Raw genomic sequence first — 16006 nt, 5'->3', positions numbered from 1 at the left:
GAGAAAAAAGCATCTTCCTCCCTTCAATGGAGAGATGAGGGACTATGAATGAGGAGGGCGTAGATGCAGTCATTATGTCATTGTGTTGATTGGTTTTGGTGAACTGCTATTTTTCTTTTTTATCTTTGTTACAAGGTATATTTTATCTTTGTTACTGAGTAGAGGAAAGGTATATTTGGAAATGTTTGCTATGTAAAAATATAAGGCATCAATGCAAAAAATGTCTTTGTGCAGAGCAATGGACTAAGTCTTGAGAGAAATATACAGAGATAAGACATTCTGTACCTTCAAAGAGTTTACAGACTAGTTAATGAAAACATAAATAGATGTTAAGGTAATAATACATGATGAGTATATTACAGAGGTAGGAAACAGTGCTAGGTGAGGTGTTAAAGAAAAAAGATGGGAAACTGTAAGCTTCATAAAGGAGGTAACATTTAAGTTGAACTTTGAAAAAGGGTAGGAATTTAACAGATGAGTTAGAGTGGGAAGGACTTTCCAAACATAGGAACAGCATAAGTAAAATCAGAGAACAGGGATAGGAAAGTAATGGGAGCAATTCAGTTCAGCTGGATATAACCCAAACTATCTCATAGTTCCCTCTTTAAGGACCTTGGACAAGTTCCCTACTCCCCTTGGTACATTATTTGTAAAAGGAAACAAGTTTAGAAAAAAAAAAACTTGTCTTGGGAGTTGCCTTAGGGAAATGCTGGGATGTATGAATGATGTCATTATTTCTAAAGTCCTTGGAAAATATACAAGGTTAACATTTTAGTACTAAATGATTTTTTTGGGGCTTAACATTAAAGGGAAGTACTAAAAAAAGCCAATCCCCAGGAATGAAAGCTAGTTTTTGACCACTCGCAAAATTATACGGTTCCAACCAGGGTAATCCAGTTGTCACTCTGATTCTGCTAAACAAGGCCCATTTACAAGTGAACCATTTCTTTCTGAAAATGCCCATACCATGTTTTCCCTTATGCCAACAATAACAATCTTAAACCATGACTGTAGCTTACCTTTAAAGGAGGGCCCATGTTCTGAGAGTTGAGGTAGCACTCTCATTCATTAAACCAATTTTCTCTTGGTTTCTGTTGCCTTGCTTTCCACTTTCCACATGAAGAAAAAAGGAGGAAAGGTAAATATGAATGGTCTGTCCATCAGACCTTTGATAAGGTAGTATCACAGTGAAGTAAAGTGCTTGGAATGCACTGTGAATCCCAGGGAGAAAAACTAATCCTAAGACGACGACTCCATCTCTAGTCTTCCTCTCTAAAACAAGGCACAGTCCATCCAATCAGATGTATGTGTTCCAGCTTCCCATCCTGAAAAGGAAAGAAATCAGCTGTTTATTTGTTTCTGAAAGATAGAACCAAACAAAATGACAATGAAAAAGTAGAACAGGAAGAAGAAAGGTGGAGGCATTGAGGAAGAGGGTGGGGTAAAAATAATAATCAAGATCTAATTAGACTCTAGTCAGAAGTTTCCCAATTAAAATGACATCATCATCATCACATCCTTAATTTTAATTGAATCACATAGCAATAACAAGCTTAACAGATCACTAAGACTAACCCTCCAATGGTTTTTCAGTGCTTAGAGAGAAAGTTTGAGATTCCTTACTATGACATCCAAGGCCTTCCCTGTTCAAACTCCAAGCTAGCTTTCTGGTCCCTCACCTATTTCCCCTTTTTAAGATCTATGCTCCTGCAAATCAAAAATACTGAGTATTTCCCAAACACATCATGAGTTTTTTCTAATCATGTTCTTTCTTCAATTCATTTCAGCAAACATGTATTGAATGCTTTGGGATGGCAAAGGAAACAGGACACTGGACTTCAACAACTCTTGGGAAATATAAATAGCCTTCCTCTTACAGCTGGAGTCAAGTCATGTAGTAGAAGGGGGAAAAGGTAGGAAAATGTAGGGTAGCACATATGTGGAAGACCTTGAATGCCAAGCAAAGAAGTAATGTAGCCTGATCATATATAATATGTGAATATATAAATAAATATATTTATATATATACACATATGGAAAATATCTGACAACAGAATAAAGGATGAACTGATTGAGGAATTAAATGAAGGCAATTTCAACAGTCTTGGTAACCAGTAAAGAGAATCTATAATTGGGTGTTTGCACTGGAAATGAAGAGGAAGGGCATGACATTGTGGAGAATGTTCCTAGAATGTCCATCCCTAACATCATTTGAAGTTACATTCAAAGTCACTTCCATGATACCTCTTTACCCTTTGCTGCTCTTCTAAAGATTCTGTCTTGTATTAAAATTATTTTTAAACCTGCCCTATCTCCTGGTAAGAAAAAGTAAACTTCTTGAGAGCAATAATTATACAGTTTATCCTTTAGCTCCTTCTGTGCTTTACAAATAAATAATGCTCAAATATTTGTGAACTGAATGGATGAAAATCAGAGCTTAGCAATCTCATAGTGAACTTCAATAAGAGTTAACTGTCAGTATAGGCATAGAAGGATCTGAAGTATCATTTTTTGTTTTTAATACTGTAAAAAACATCTCTCTAAAGTCAAAAGTTAGCACACTACATAAAGGGGAAACACTAGAAATTTTCTCAATAAACAAAGAAATTAAGTTTTCCTTTCTATTATCTAACATAGTACTAGAAGTGCTAGTAATAGGGGCAACTAGGTGGTGTAGTGGATAGAGCACCGACCCTGGAGTCAGTAGGACCTGAGTTCAAATCCAACCTCAGACACTTGCTTAATAATTACCTAGCTGTGTGGCCTTGGGCAAGTCACTTAACCCCACTGCCTTGCTAAAAAAAAAACCCAAATAAATAAATAAATAGAAATGCTAGTAATAGCAATTAAAACAAGAGAAAGATATTATAAGAATAAAGATATGCAAAAAAGTCAAAATTATCGCTATTTGATGACATAATTTAGAGAATTCTAAGCAATCAGCAGGGCAACTAATTGAGATAATTAATAGCCTTAGCAAAGTCAAGACTACAAACTTAACTTATTCTCACTGCTACAACTCTTGTATAATAACCACAATTACTGAAATAACCTTCATTTTCTTCCCCATACAATAGTCTTCACATTCTAGCCAGTTATCTTCTATAACTTGGCCATATCACATCTCTGTTGAAAAAAGCTTCAATTTCTCCCTATTACCTCTCATACAAAGTTCCAAATCCACAGAATCAACATCATTTCTACATAGCAATAGCAAATTTTCAGAGAAAATAATAGAAGTCCTATTGAAAGTAACTATAATATCTGGGAATCAATCTATCAAACATTCAATAACTACTTAGAGCTAATTATAAACTACTCCTTAATACCTGAAGGACCAAAAGCACTAAGCTGCATCAACTGACCCAGTGTATTGCTGTTGATTTTAATCCATAAAATAAATTAGAGATGAAAATTTTTATTCAAAACAAAATTATAATATGGTGACAATTAAAGTATCTAGTCTTTCTAGTATTAAAGAAATCTAGCTGGAAAAAATGTAATATTCAAGGATAGGCCATAACTTGACAAATATGATAATACTATCAAAATATATTTTAAAGTGGGCGGAGCCAAGATGGTGACAAGAGAGCAACAGCTCTTAGAAGCACTCTCATAAAACTTGGATACTAAGGACTCTAACTAAACTTTCAAGAGACAGAACCCACAGAGGGACCCAATGAGGCAGTTCTCCTATTCAAGGTAACCTGGAAAAGAGCAGAAAGGCTCTGCTCCCCGGGGTTGGACGGGCAGCCCGCCGAAGGGGTGGCCCGCCAGAGTGAAAGAACTTCAGCCTCCCGGAGGCAGCCCCAGGGTGCTGGGAGCAGCAGCTCACAGCAGTGGGGGAGCCTCCAGAGCTACACCCTGGGGAACACCAGGCACAAAGTGGGGGAGCAGTGGGGGACCTCTGCCAGAGCTAGCACTTGGAGCCCAGCCCTCAGGGCACACAGCAAGCAACTTGGTCTTTCAATTGCCCAGAGCCAGGAACAGAAGCAGTTGGAGTCGGTAACTAGGAGCAGGAGCCCACAGGGCATGAGCCCATTGAACCTAGGGAGGGGAGTGAAGAGAGACTGCAGAGCTCTGTCCTCTGCCCCTGGAACAGGATTCTGGGACTCTGACCACATTCAGATCCTGACCCCAGTCTAGGCCCCCCCCATAGAACAGCAGCCCCCCCCTCAGCCCTGTGGCAGAGGGGGGCGCTTATGGTCATTCACAGACCAGGAGGGAGGACAGAGCCTCACACACTGAGATCCTTGTGGGAGTGTCCCAAAAACTCAGGAAGCACCCCAAAACCAGGCCCAGGCTGGGAAAATGAGCAAGCAGAGAAATAAGACCATTGAGAAATATTTTGCCTATGAGCCCAAGAAGGATCAAAATACTCAGTCTGAAGATGAGGAAGCACAAGCTCCTGCATCTAAAGACTCCAAGAAAAACAGAAATTGGGCTAAGGCTATGACAGAGCTCAAAAAAGACTTTGAAAATCAAATGAGGGAGTTAGAAGAAAAACTGGGAAAAGAAAGGAGAGAGATGCAGGAAAAACATGAAAATGAAGCCAGCAGCTCAGTCAAGGAAATCCAAAAAAATGCTGAAGAAAATAGCATGCTAAAAACCAGCTTAGATCAAATGGATAAAACAGTTCAAAAAGTTATGGAGAAGAATGCTTTAAAAAGCAAAATTGGCCAGATGGAAAAAGAGATAAGAAAACTCTCTGAGGAGAACAAATCCTTCAGACAAAGAATGGAACTCAGGGTGACTGATGCATTTATGAGAAACCAGGATTCATTACTTCAAAACCAAAAAACTGAAAAATTAGAAGAAAATGTGAAACATCTCACTGAAAAAACAACCGATATGGAAAACAGACTTAGGAAAGATAATTTAAAAATTATTGGAATTCCTGAAAGTCATGATCAGGAAAAGAGCCTTGACATCATTTTCAAAGAATTACTACAGGAAAATTGCCGATATTCTAGAAGCAGAGGGCAAAATAGAAATGGAGAGAATCCACTGATCCCCCCCCCCAAGAAAGAGATCCCAAAAAACCAACCCCTAGGAATATCATAGCCAAGTTCCAGAACTCCCAAGTCAAAGAGAAAATATTACAAGCCGCCAGAAGGACACAGTTCAAATATTGTGGAGCTGCAGTCAGGATCACACAGGACTTAGCAGCAACTACATTAAAAGCTCATAGGGTTAGAATATAATATACCAGAAGGCAAAAGAGCTTGGAATGCAACTAAGAATCAACTACCCAGCAAGGCTGAATGTCCTCTTCCAGGGAAAAAGATGGACTTTCAATGAACCAGGGGAATTTCAAATGTTCCTGTTAGAATGGCCAGAGCTGAACAGAAGGTTTGATCTTCAGATACAGGATTCAGGTGAAGCATGGAGATTGGAGAAGAGGAAAATATTAGGGACTTAATGATGATGAACTGCATGTATTCCTGTATAGAAAAATGACACTGATAATACTCATATGAACCTTCTCAGTTAATAGAGCAGGTTGAGGGAGCTTTTATAGTTGAAGCACAGGAGAAAGCTGAATTCAAAGATAAAATATGGTGTAAAAATGGAGTCAATAGGAAAAAAGGGAAATGTAATGGGAGAAAGAAAAAGGAGAGGGGGAATAGGCCAAGATATCTCATATAATAAGATTTTTCTTTATTACAATGAGCTACTGCAATGATATGTAAGGGGGAAGGCAAGGGGGAATGAGGGAATCTTCGCTTTCATCAGAGGTGGCTAGGAGAGGAAACAGCATATATACTCAATAGGGTACAGACATCTGGAGTAAGAAGGAGAGAGGGGGGACAGGGGGAAGGCAGGGGATGTGAATGATGGAGGAGAGGATGGACCATGGTGGGAGAGTGGTCAGATATAACACATTTTCTTTCTTACTTCTTGCAAGGGGCTGGGATTGGATGGCCTGTCCAGGACCATAGGGCCAGGTAGATGCTGGGCCTAAGGGGTGGTAGGGGGGCTCAGGGCCTCTTGGCCCCAGGGCCAGGGATCTGTCTGCTGCTCCACTCAGCTACCCTACAGCAGAGTCACAGTGAAAGGAGAAAATATAGTACATGGTAGTGGAGAAATACGAAAGGAGGGAGTTGCGATCAGCAATGGCAATGGTGGAAAAATATGGAAGTAACTTTTGTGATGGATTTACCATAAATAATGTGATCCACCCACGATACAGTTGTAGGTGTTGGAACAAAGACTGAAGCACATTTTTTATTATTATTATTTGGCGGGGGGGGGGGGTACAGGGCAAATGGGGCTGGGTGGCCTGCCTGAAGCGGCATAGCAGGGTGATCTTTGGGTGCCTGAGGCTGGATTTAGACCCGGGTGCTCCTGGCTCAAGGGCCAATGCTCTGTCTGCCACCCAGCCACCCTTACTATTATTACTATTTTATTTTATTTTGGGGCTTTTTTTTCTTTTTTCGGTTTTTGCAGGGCAGTGGGGTCGAGGTGGCCTGCATGTCACACGGCTGGGTGATTGCTGGGTGTACGGGGCAGCATATGGGCTTGAGTGCTCTTGGCTCCAGGGCTGGGGTTCTGGCCATACCTATAATTATTACTATTATTTTTTTTTATTTTAATTTTTTCTCTCCCCTTTATGTTATCGCTCAAGCGAGTCTATATTTTGTGGGGGGTATTCTGTTTACAAGGAATATTTTATTAATGTATAAAAAATTATTTGTACAAAAAGAATATTAAAAAAAGAAATGAATGGTTGGACTTCAGAGAAGAATGGAAAGATTTACACAAACTGATGCTGAGCAAAGGAAGCAGATCCAAGAGAACATTGTATACTTAACATCAACATTGTGAATTGATCAACTATGATGACTGCAACTCATCTCAGCAGTTCAGAGATCTAGGACAATCCTGGGAGACCTGTTATGGACAATACCATCCACATTCAGAGGGATTAACAACAACAACAACAAAAACAGAATCCAAATGGATACTTTATCCATTCCCATGGTTTGCTTTCTTTTCCCTTGGTCCTAATTCCTCATACACAAAATGACTAATATGAGAGCATGTACAACTTTTACCTGACTGTTCACTGTTAGGGGTGGGAGGTGGAAAGAAAGGGTGGTGGATAAATGTGTAACTTATGTGTATGCAGGTGGATGACTGTTGAAAGGCTTTCATGAAGTAAAGTTGGATTAAATAAAAATAAAATATCAAAAAAATGTATTTTAAAGTTTAGAGCTAAAGCAACAGCCCTCAAGTAATGAGGACCTCCTCCTCCTCAGATATTTGCTAGCTGCATGATCCTGTGCAAGTCCTTTAACCTCAATTGCCTCAATTTAGCCTTTCCAGAGCTAAGCAAAATAACGACAAAATTCATTAGAGGAATAAAAAAATATAGAAATGTTGAGGAAAATAATGAAAAGGTAGGCATGAAGAGGAAATAGCGCTTCCAGACATTAAACTATATTATGTATGAAGCAGCAATCACCAAAATCATTTGGTACTAGTTAAAAAAATAGAAGGATCAGTTAATAGAACAACTAAGCAAGAAAGACTCAGAAAAAAAGAAATTTGATTCAATATAAATTTATCTAAGGAAAAATTCAAGAGCTGCTGGGAAAACTAGAAAGCAGACTAGCAAAAACTGGATTTAGACCAGTACTTTATAACATTGTACAAAAAATTCAAAACAGATATGTGATCATCAGATCAATGTTGGAGAGGATATGGGAAAATTGGAATATTAATGCACCATTGGTGGAGTTGTGAATTGATCCAGTCATTCTGGAACAATGCCCAAAGAGCAATAAAACTGATCAAACCTTTGACCCAGAAATACCAATACAAGTTCTATATCCTAAAGAAATCATAAAAAATGGGAAAATTCTGCCATGTTCAAAAATATTTACAGCCGATCTTTTTTGTAAGGCAAAGAATTGGAAATTGAAGGGATGCCCATCAATTGAGGAATGGCTCAACAAGTTTATGTTACATGAATGTTATGGAATAAGACTGTATTAAAAGAAATCATGAGCAATCAGACTTTAGAGAAGTATGGAAAGATTTGCATGAACAGATGCTGAGAGAAGTTAGCAGAACTAAGAACATTGTACACATTAACAACACTGTGAGATGATCAACTAGGATGAACACAGACAGCTCTTCTCAGCAGTTCACAGATCAAGCACAACCCTGGGAGATCTGATATGGACAATGCCATCCACATCCAGAAGAAAAAACTATGGCAAATAAAACATAATTTGTTCCCTTTTTAAAAATTTTATGTTTTTCTTTTCTCTCTTACATGGTTTTTCTCTCCCATTAATTCTGATTCCTCTTTCACAATATGACAAGAATGTACAGGTACTCCTTTTACCAGACTGCTACCATGAGCAGAGAGGAGGCAAGGAAGGGTGTAGAAAAGTGTGGAACTCCCGGCAGCTGCTCTGAGCACTCAGCCCATGGAAGGGAAGGGAGTAGAGGGAGACTGTTCAGATCTCTCCTCTGTCCCTGGGACAGGACTCTGGGGATTTGACCTTATTCAGACCCTGGTCGAAGTCTGGGTCCCCCATAGAGCAGGGACTTCCTCACAGCCCCAGGGCATAGGGGTAAGCTTGTGGTGATTCACAGACCAGGAGAGTAGTCAGAGCTTCCATAAGACCTTGAAGGAAGTGAAGTCCTTGTAGTCATGTCCCAATAATACTCAAAAGTTCGGGGGTGGGGGGCAGAGCCAAGATGGCAGCATGAAGGCAGCATTTGCCAGGAACTCCTTCCCCCCACAAACTTCAAAAGCCAACACATTATGACTTTAGCTACAATTTAGAGGGGCAAAACCCACAAAAAGACTGAGTGATATATTTTCCCAGTCCAAGATAACTTAGAAATTCCACAGGAATGGTGTGTTTCACCAGGACCAGGAGTTGGAAACAGCCCCATCACAGTGAAGCCCCAGAGCAGTTTGAAGGGACAGGGTGAGAATTCATCTAGACCAAAATGAGTGTGGAGTGAGGAGCACCGGCACAGAACCTGCAGAGAATCTGGAGAAAGCAGCCTGCACCCCCAGAGCACAGCTCACAGACGATATGGGGGTCAGGGAAGACTGCAGCAATTTCTCTGCTCTCCCTTGGGGAAGGACTCTGCTGTTTGTCCACACTCAGGTTGCAGCTTGGGCTTCCGTACTGAGTAGACAACCAGGACCCCTCCTCACAGCTCCAGGGCAGAGGGAAGTGCTGTGGTCATCTACATATCAAAGCATAGGCAAGAGAGCATAAGACCATGGAGGAATACAGGTCCCAGTTGGGTGTCTCCTCCCAAAAAACCCAAAGCCTTGGAAGTGCTGTAAATTAGTGTTGGGCTGAGGAAATGAATAAACAACAGAAAAAGAAGAATCTGACCATAGAGAATTACTTTAATCCCATGGAAGATCAAAACACATACTCAGATGATGACAAAAATCAAAGCTTCTGTATCCAAAACTTCTAAGAGAAATAGAAAATGGGCTCAGACTATGGACGAGCTCAAAAAAGACTTTGAAAAGCAATTAAGGGAGTTGGAGGAAAAATTGGAAGGAGAAATGAGAGCAATGCAAATTAATCATGAAAACCAAATCAACAGCTTGGTGAAAGATATACAAAAAAATACTGAAGAAAATAATATGCTAAACACCAGTTTAGGCCCAATGGAAAAAGCAAAACAAAAGGCAAATGAGGAGAAGAATGCCTTAAAAAGCAGAACTGGTCAACTGGAAAAGGAGATAAAAAAAGCTCTCTGAAGAAAATAACTCCTTCAAATGCAGAATGGAACTAAAGGAAGCTGATGGCTTTGGAAGAAATCAGGAAGAAATAAAACTCTTCCAAAAACGCCAAAAATTAGAAGAAAATGTGAAATATCTTATTGGAAAAAAAATGACCTCGAAAACAGATCCAAAAGAAATAATTTAAAAATTATTGGGCTATCTGAAAGCCATGATCAGGAAAAGAGTCTTGACTTCATTTTTTTTAGGTTTTTTTTTTTTGCAAGGCAATGGGGTTAAGTGGCTTGCCCAAGGCCACACTGCTAGGTAATTATTAAGTGTAATTAAGTGTAATTAAGGAAATTATTAAGACTGGATTTGAACCCAGGTACTCCTGACTCCAGGGCTGGTGCTTTATCCACTAGGCCACCCAGCTGCCCCTTGACTTCATTTTTAAAGAATTTCTACAGGAAAATTACCCTGATATCCTAGAAGCAGAGAGTAAAATAGAAGATGAAAGAATACACTAATCTCCCCCAGAGAGAGATCTAAAAAAACCAACCCCCAGGAATATTATAGCCAATTGGGGAGGCTAGGTGGCGTAGTGGATAAAGCACCAGCCCTGGAGTCAGGAGTACCTGGGTTCAAATCCGGTCTCAGACACTTAATGATTACCTCGCTGTGTGGCCTTGGGCAAGCCACCTGACTTCATTTTCCTTGCAAAAACCTAAAAAAAAAAATCATAGCCAATTTCCAGAACTCCCAAGTCAAAGAGAAAGTATTACAAGCAGCCTTAGAAGGACATAATTCAAATATGGAGCTGCACAGGATCACACAGGACTTAGCAGCATCTACATTCAGGGCTCATAGGGCTTGGAATATAACATTCAAGAAGGCAAAAGAGCTTGGAGTACAACAGAGAATCAACAGCCCAACAAAACTGAATGTCCTCTTCCAAGGGAAAAGATGGACTTTCAGTGAAACGGGGAATTTCAAATATTCCTGTTGAAATGACCAGAGCTGAACAGAAAGCTTGATCTTCACAGTACAGTACTCAGGTGAAGCATAGAAAGAGTAGACAAAAAGGGTAAATTATGAGGGACTTAATGATGAGAAATGCATGTATTCCTCCATGGAATGATGATACTGATAATACTCATATGAACTTTCTCGTTTATTAGGGAAGGTAGAAGGAACCTTTATAGAGGAGGCACAGGAGAGAGCCAAATTTGATGGTAATAACATAGTGTGTGCCTTTATTCTCATTGGAAATGGCTCAGAGCACCAGCCCTGGAGTCAGGAGTACCTGGGTTCAAACGCAGTCTCAGACACTTAATAATTACCTAGCTGTGTGGCCTTGGGCAAGCCACTTAACCCCATTTGCCTGGCAAAAAAAAAGGAAATGGCTCAGAGAGGAAAGCGCATACATACTCAATTTCTAGAAGAAAAAGGAAAGAAGGGGGACAAGGGGAAGGGAGGAAGGATGTGGTAATAGAGGAGAGGGTAGATCATAGGAGAGTATAGTCAGATATAACACATTTTCTTTTTTACTTTTTGCAAGGTGGTAGGATTGGGTCGCCTGTCTGGGACCATGGGGCCAGATGGTTTCAGGGTCTCTGGAGTGGGATGTAGGCTTGGGGCTTCTTGGCCTCAGGCCCAGCACTCTGTCCACTGTGCCACTTGGCTGCCCCATAGCAATTTTAGAAGAGAGACAGAGTGAAAAGAGAGAGAAAATATAATAGATGGTAGTGCGGAGGAATGGATGGAGGAAATTACAACAGTAACTGTGGAAAAATATGGAAGTAACTTCTATTATGGACTTATGATAAAGAATGTAATCTACTTGAGACAGAGCTGATGGTATCAAAACATAGACTGAAACATATTTTTTCTCTTTCTTTTAATTTATTTCCCATAGGTTTTATATTTTTATGGGAGGGAGGGGGTATTGTTTACTTTTACAATAAAAATATTTTACTAATGTACAAATAAATTTTCAAAAAATTAAATAAATACTAAAAAAGAAAAACATGGAACTCATAAATTTGCAAATGGATAAATATTAAAAAAAACTACAATTGCATGAAAAATTGTTAAACTAAAATTCCAATAAAAAAGATATATAATCTGAAAATTACAGATCATACCATAATGAAAATTTATAGAAAAGCATATGCTGGAGCGGCTAGGTGGCGTAGTGGATAGAGCACCGGCCCTGGAGTCAGGAGTACCTGAGTTCAAATCCAGCCTCAGACACTTAATAATTACCTAGCTGTGTAGCCTTGGGCAAGCCACTTTAACCCCATTGCCTTCTAAAAAACTAAAAAAAAAAAAAAAAAAAAAAAGCATATGCCCTTTTACAGTTATAGCTAAAGACAGAGATAAATATAAAACTGATAATTTTGATTATTAAATTGATTTGACAAATAATAAAACTAAGAAGGGAATCTATTAAATGGGAAAAATATTTGCATCAAATATCTCTGATAAGGGTCTAATATCCAAGATATGAAGAACAACTAACAAATGTACAATACTAAAAGTCATTCCCCCATAGAGAAATAGTTAAAACATACAAATAATTCCTAGAAGAATTGTGAATTAATAACAAGCATATGAAAGAATGGTCTAAATAAAAGAAATGCAAAATAAAATAATCTTAAGATTTTACCTCATCCCACAAATTGGTGGAGAATTTAAAAATTAGAAAAGTTAATGTTAGGGGGTTATGGAAAGTTGGATATATTACCCTATTGATAAAGTTATGAATTGGTTCATTTGGGAAAGTTACTTAAAATTGTGCAAAAAAAATGACAATAATGTCTAAATCCTCTGATCCAGAAATGCTATTACTAGGGATAGCTTCCCAAATCAATGATAAAAAGATATATTCATATACACCAAAATATTATAGCAACATTTTTTTCTATGGTAGTAAAAAACTGGAAGCAAAGTACATGAACAGGTAATGATTAAACATATTGTGGTACATGAATGCAATAAAATATTATTATGTTGAAAGAAACAATCAACATGATAAATACAGCGAAGCATATGAACACTGATGAAAAGGAAAGTGAGAAGAACCAAGAAAACAATATACACAACTATAATAAGGTAAATAAAAAGGACAACCACAACAAAACAATAGAAATCAAAGGCTATGAAAATTACAATGGCCAAAAATTTCTCATTGGTCCCAAATTAGAGATATTAGAAGAAATCTCCTTCTGTTTCTCATTCAGTTTTACAGAACTTAAAAAAATCCTCTTTCTTTTTTATATTCTTTATTACAAAAATGACTCTAAAATAGTGGGGAAGAATACAAAAAGAAAAGAGATATAAAAGCAAAATATGTCACTAAGATTATTTTTTTAAAACAAACAAGAATGATTGCTACAGGAGCAAGTGGGATAAAGAAAAATGATGGGTCAACACTGATATTATACATTTCCTCATGGTTTATATGATACTGTTTATATGATACAGTTGAGAAGGCAAAATATAAATTATGTAAAGAATGAAAGATGTTTGTGCACATAAAAGTCACCTTGACATCTCATATCTCACAATGCCCATACCATTTCATCATTCCAAATCCTCTCATCAAAGTGGATGTCTTTCAAACAGATTTAGAAACTGAAAAAAGTCACTACTATATATGGTGATTAATAAAACTTGGAACAAATTGAAATAATCCCCAAAAGAAAAAGATATATTGGTTCCTTTGATGTTAACTATGTGAAGGATGTTATTGGAAACAGTTATATCACTAGGCTTCAGACATGTTTATAATAAGCAAAGGTAAGAAACCCTGGATTTTTCTGCTCAAACAACTGGATCTCTATGTCAAAACTGCCAAAGAAATAGAGAAGGGATTATTAGCAGTCAAATAAAGCAAAGGATAAGTAACTGCATATTAGAACTAATAGAGGTTTAATAATCAATAATTTACAATAGAATTTTTCTTAAAAAGGGGGGGGCAGCAGCTATGTGGTGCAGTAGAGAACTAGTGTTGGAGTCAGGAGAACCTGAGTTCAATTCTGACCTCAGACACATAATAATTACCTAGCTGTGTGAACATGGACAAGTCATGTTACCCTACTGCTTTGCAAAAACCAAATTTTTTTTTTTAAATTAACAAATAAAGAGTAAAGGAGTGGGGCGGCTAGGTGGTGTAGTGGATAAAGCACAGGCCTTGGAGTCAGGAGTACCTGGGTTCAAATCCCGTCTCAGACACTTAATAATTACCTAGCTGTGTGGCCTTGGGCAAGCCACTTTAACCCCATTTGCCTTGCAAAAAACCTAAAAAAAAAAAAAAAAAGAGTAAAGGAGTGAATAAAAACAACAAAGAGCAAAAGATTGAGAAATGACCCTGGAGGGTTGCAATAGCATTTAAAGGGCTGGAAGCTAATGTTGGTGGTCACTATCAAGTATTTCAGTTATCTAAAAAGAAGATAAAAAAAAGGAGTTTGAATCTAAAAGGTCATTGATAGGGACAGATAGGTGGCAAGGTGGATACAGCACCAAACCTTGGAGTCAGGAGGACATGAGTTCAAATTTGACTTCAGACACTTTATAATTACCTAGCTATGTGACCTTGGGAAAATCACTTAACTCATTGTTTTGCAACACAAACAAACAAACAAAAAAAACAAGAAGTCACAGACAGCTCCTGACAAGTTTCTGTTGTTCTGTTTCACAGTGTTAGAGCTTACAATTATAAACAGCACCTATTCTTGCAAAGGAAGTATTAGAAAAAATTTTTTCTGGGCAGCTAGGTGGCGCAGTGGACAAAGCGCTGGCCCTGGAGTCAGGAGGACCTGAGTTCAAATGTGACCTCAGACACTTAATAATTACCTAGGTGTGTGGCCTTGGACAAGCCACTTAACCCCATTGCCTTGCAAAAAACTAAAAAAAAAAATTCAAATTGTCTCAGCTTTATCATTTTATAAGTTACGTTACTAATTGTCTCAACTGATTCCAGGGTTTAACGTGCTTCCCCTGACAAATATTAGTTTTTCATATTTCCCAAATATAAGTTTTATTACAAACATTATTGGGCCAATGGTCCATAAAAGAGAATCAAATAATCTATTTTCTCTTGGCAGAAATGTCCCTAATATTTTTTAATTAACAGCTTTAAAATGCTGAGGGACATCTTAATTGTAGATTCTGTTTCAGAGAATGGAGACATTTCAATCTTGTGCCCTACTTATTTACCTAACAACCTACTTATTTACAAAAAAGTTAAGAAAGTCAAGAAAGAAGCTGGCTACACTAGGGTGTGGCTATTGTGCCTTCAAGATACAAGTAACAGATAATGATTCCAGGGGGAAAAGTACTAACTGAAAATAAAATGTCCTTTTGTGAAAAACCCAAGAAACATAGCAAACTTACTAAAAGTGAACTATCAAATAGCTTTCATCATCAAACAATGCATATATTTACCTTAAATTTTCTTGATTAAACTTTACTCTAGTTCTATTCTTTCCACCCTCCCCAATTCCCACCCTAAAAAAATTCTCCTTTTCATAAGATTTCATCCTTGAGATATTTATACAGTTGTATATTTCTGCAGTCTTTGTTCTGCCAAGTTATAAGGATTTCATTTATATTCTTTCCTCATAAGTCAGTCCCTCCAGTTCCTTAATCATTCCTGTTATAATTCTCTGAACTCCCTCCAAATGCTCTACAGCTATCTTGTAATGAGGTGCCTTAAACTGACTGCAGCCTTCCAGGAACTGTCTCATCAGTCAAAACAAAATGAGATAATCCTCTTTAGCTCCATGACATAATACTTCTGTGTAGGCAATCCCCCAAAATCACACAATACTAGATTGCTACAATATTATGTTACAATTTCCTATGTAATCTTCTAGTTAATAGTCTCATTACCACCTTACCCAGGAAAATAATGTAATCTTACATTAGACTTTGTTTTTTTTAAACTATTGTTACTTTTCAGCTTTCTCTACTACCCCCAATAGCTGTGTTTCAGATTAATTTTCTCCAGATGCTTTTGTTAAAACTTTAAGTTGTATTTCATGCTGTAATTTCCTGACTAGGTCACCAACATCTTTTGGTTCCTTTGTATTAGTTTTTTTAATTCCCTGTTGTTCTCATCACTTCCTGGTTTAAGATCTTCTGCAAATGTAACTCACATGTCATTCCCACTCATTTTCATTATTAGTAGGGATACTAACCTAAACATGACCCAAAGCTGACACCCACTGCCATAAATTCTAATAGTTCAATGTTTAAAATAGTTTTAAAGGCATGTAACAATTTCAA

At 38.0% G+C, this 16006-nt stretch overlaps 1 protein-coding gene across 6 annotated transcripts in view; it reads right to left on the bottom strand.

Moving 5' to 3' along the window:
* Positions 1-16006, bottom strand: part of AREL1 (apoptosis resistant E3 ubiquitin protein ligase 1) — a 63220-nt gene that overhangs the window by 25208 nt on the left and 22006 nt on the right. For all 6 annotated transcript variants that reach the window (XM_074235718.1, XM_074235717.1, XM_074235722.1 and 3 more), the window contains exon 2: positions 1020-1325. The gene's annotated coding sequence lies outside the window, so the exon portion shown is untranslated. The remainder of the gene's footprint in view (positions 1-1019; positions 1326-16006) is intronic.

The sequence above is a fragment of the Macrotis lagotis genome, chromosome 4 (genome assembly GCF_037893015.1).
Source record: "Macrotis lagotis isolate mMagLag1 chromosome 4, bilby.v1.9.chrom.fasta, whole genome shotgun sequence".
Lineage (NCBI taxonomy): Eukaryota > Metazoa > Chordata > Mammalia > Peramelemorphia > Peramelidae > Macrotis > Macrotis lagotis.
Note: the sequence above shows the minus strand (reverse complement) of the source record. Positions and strands in the feature narration are given on the sequence as shown.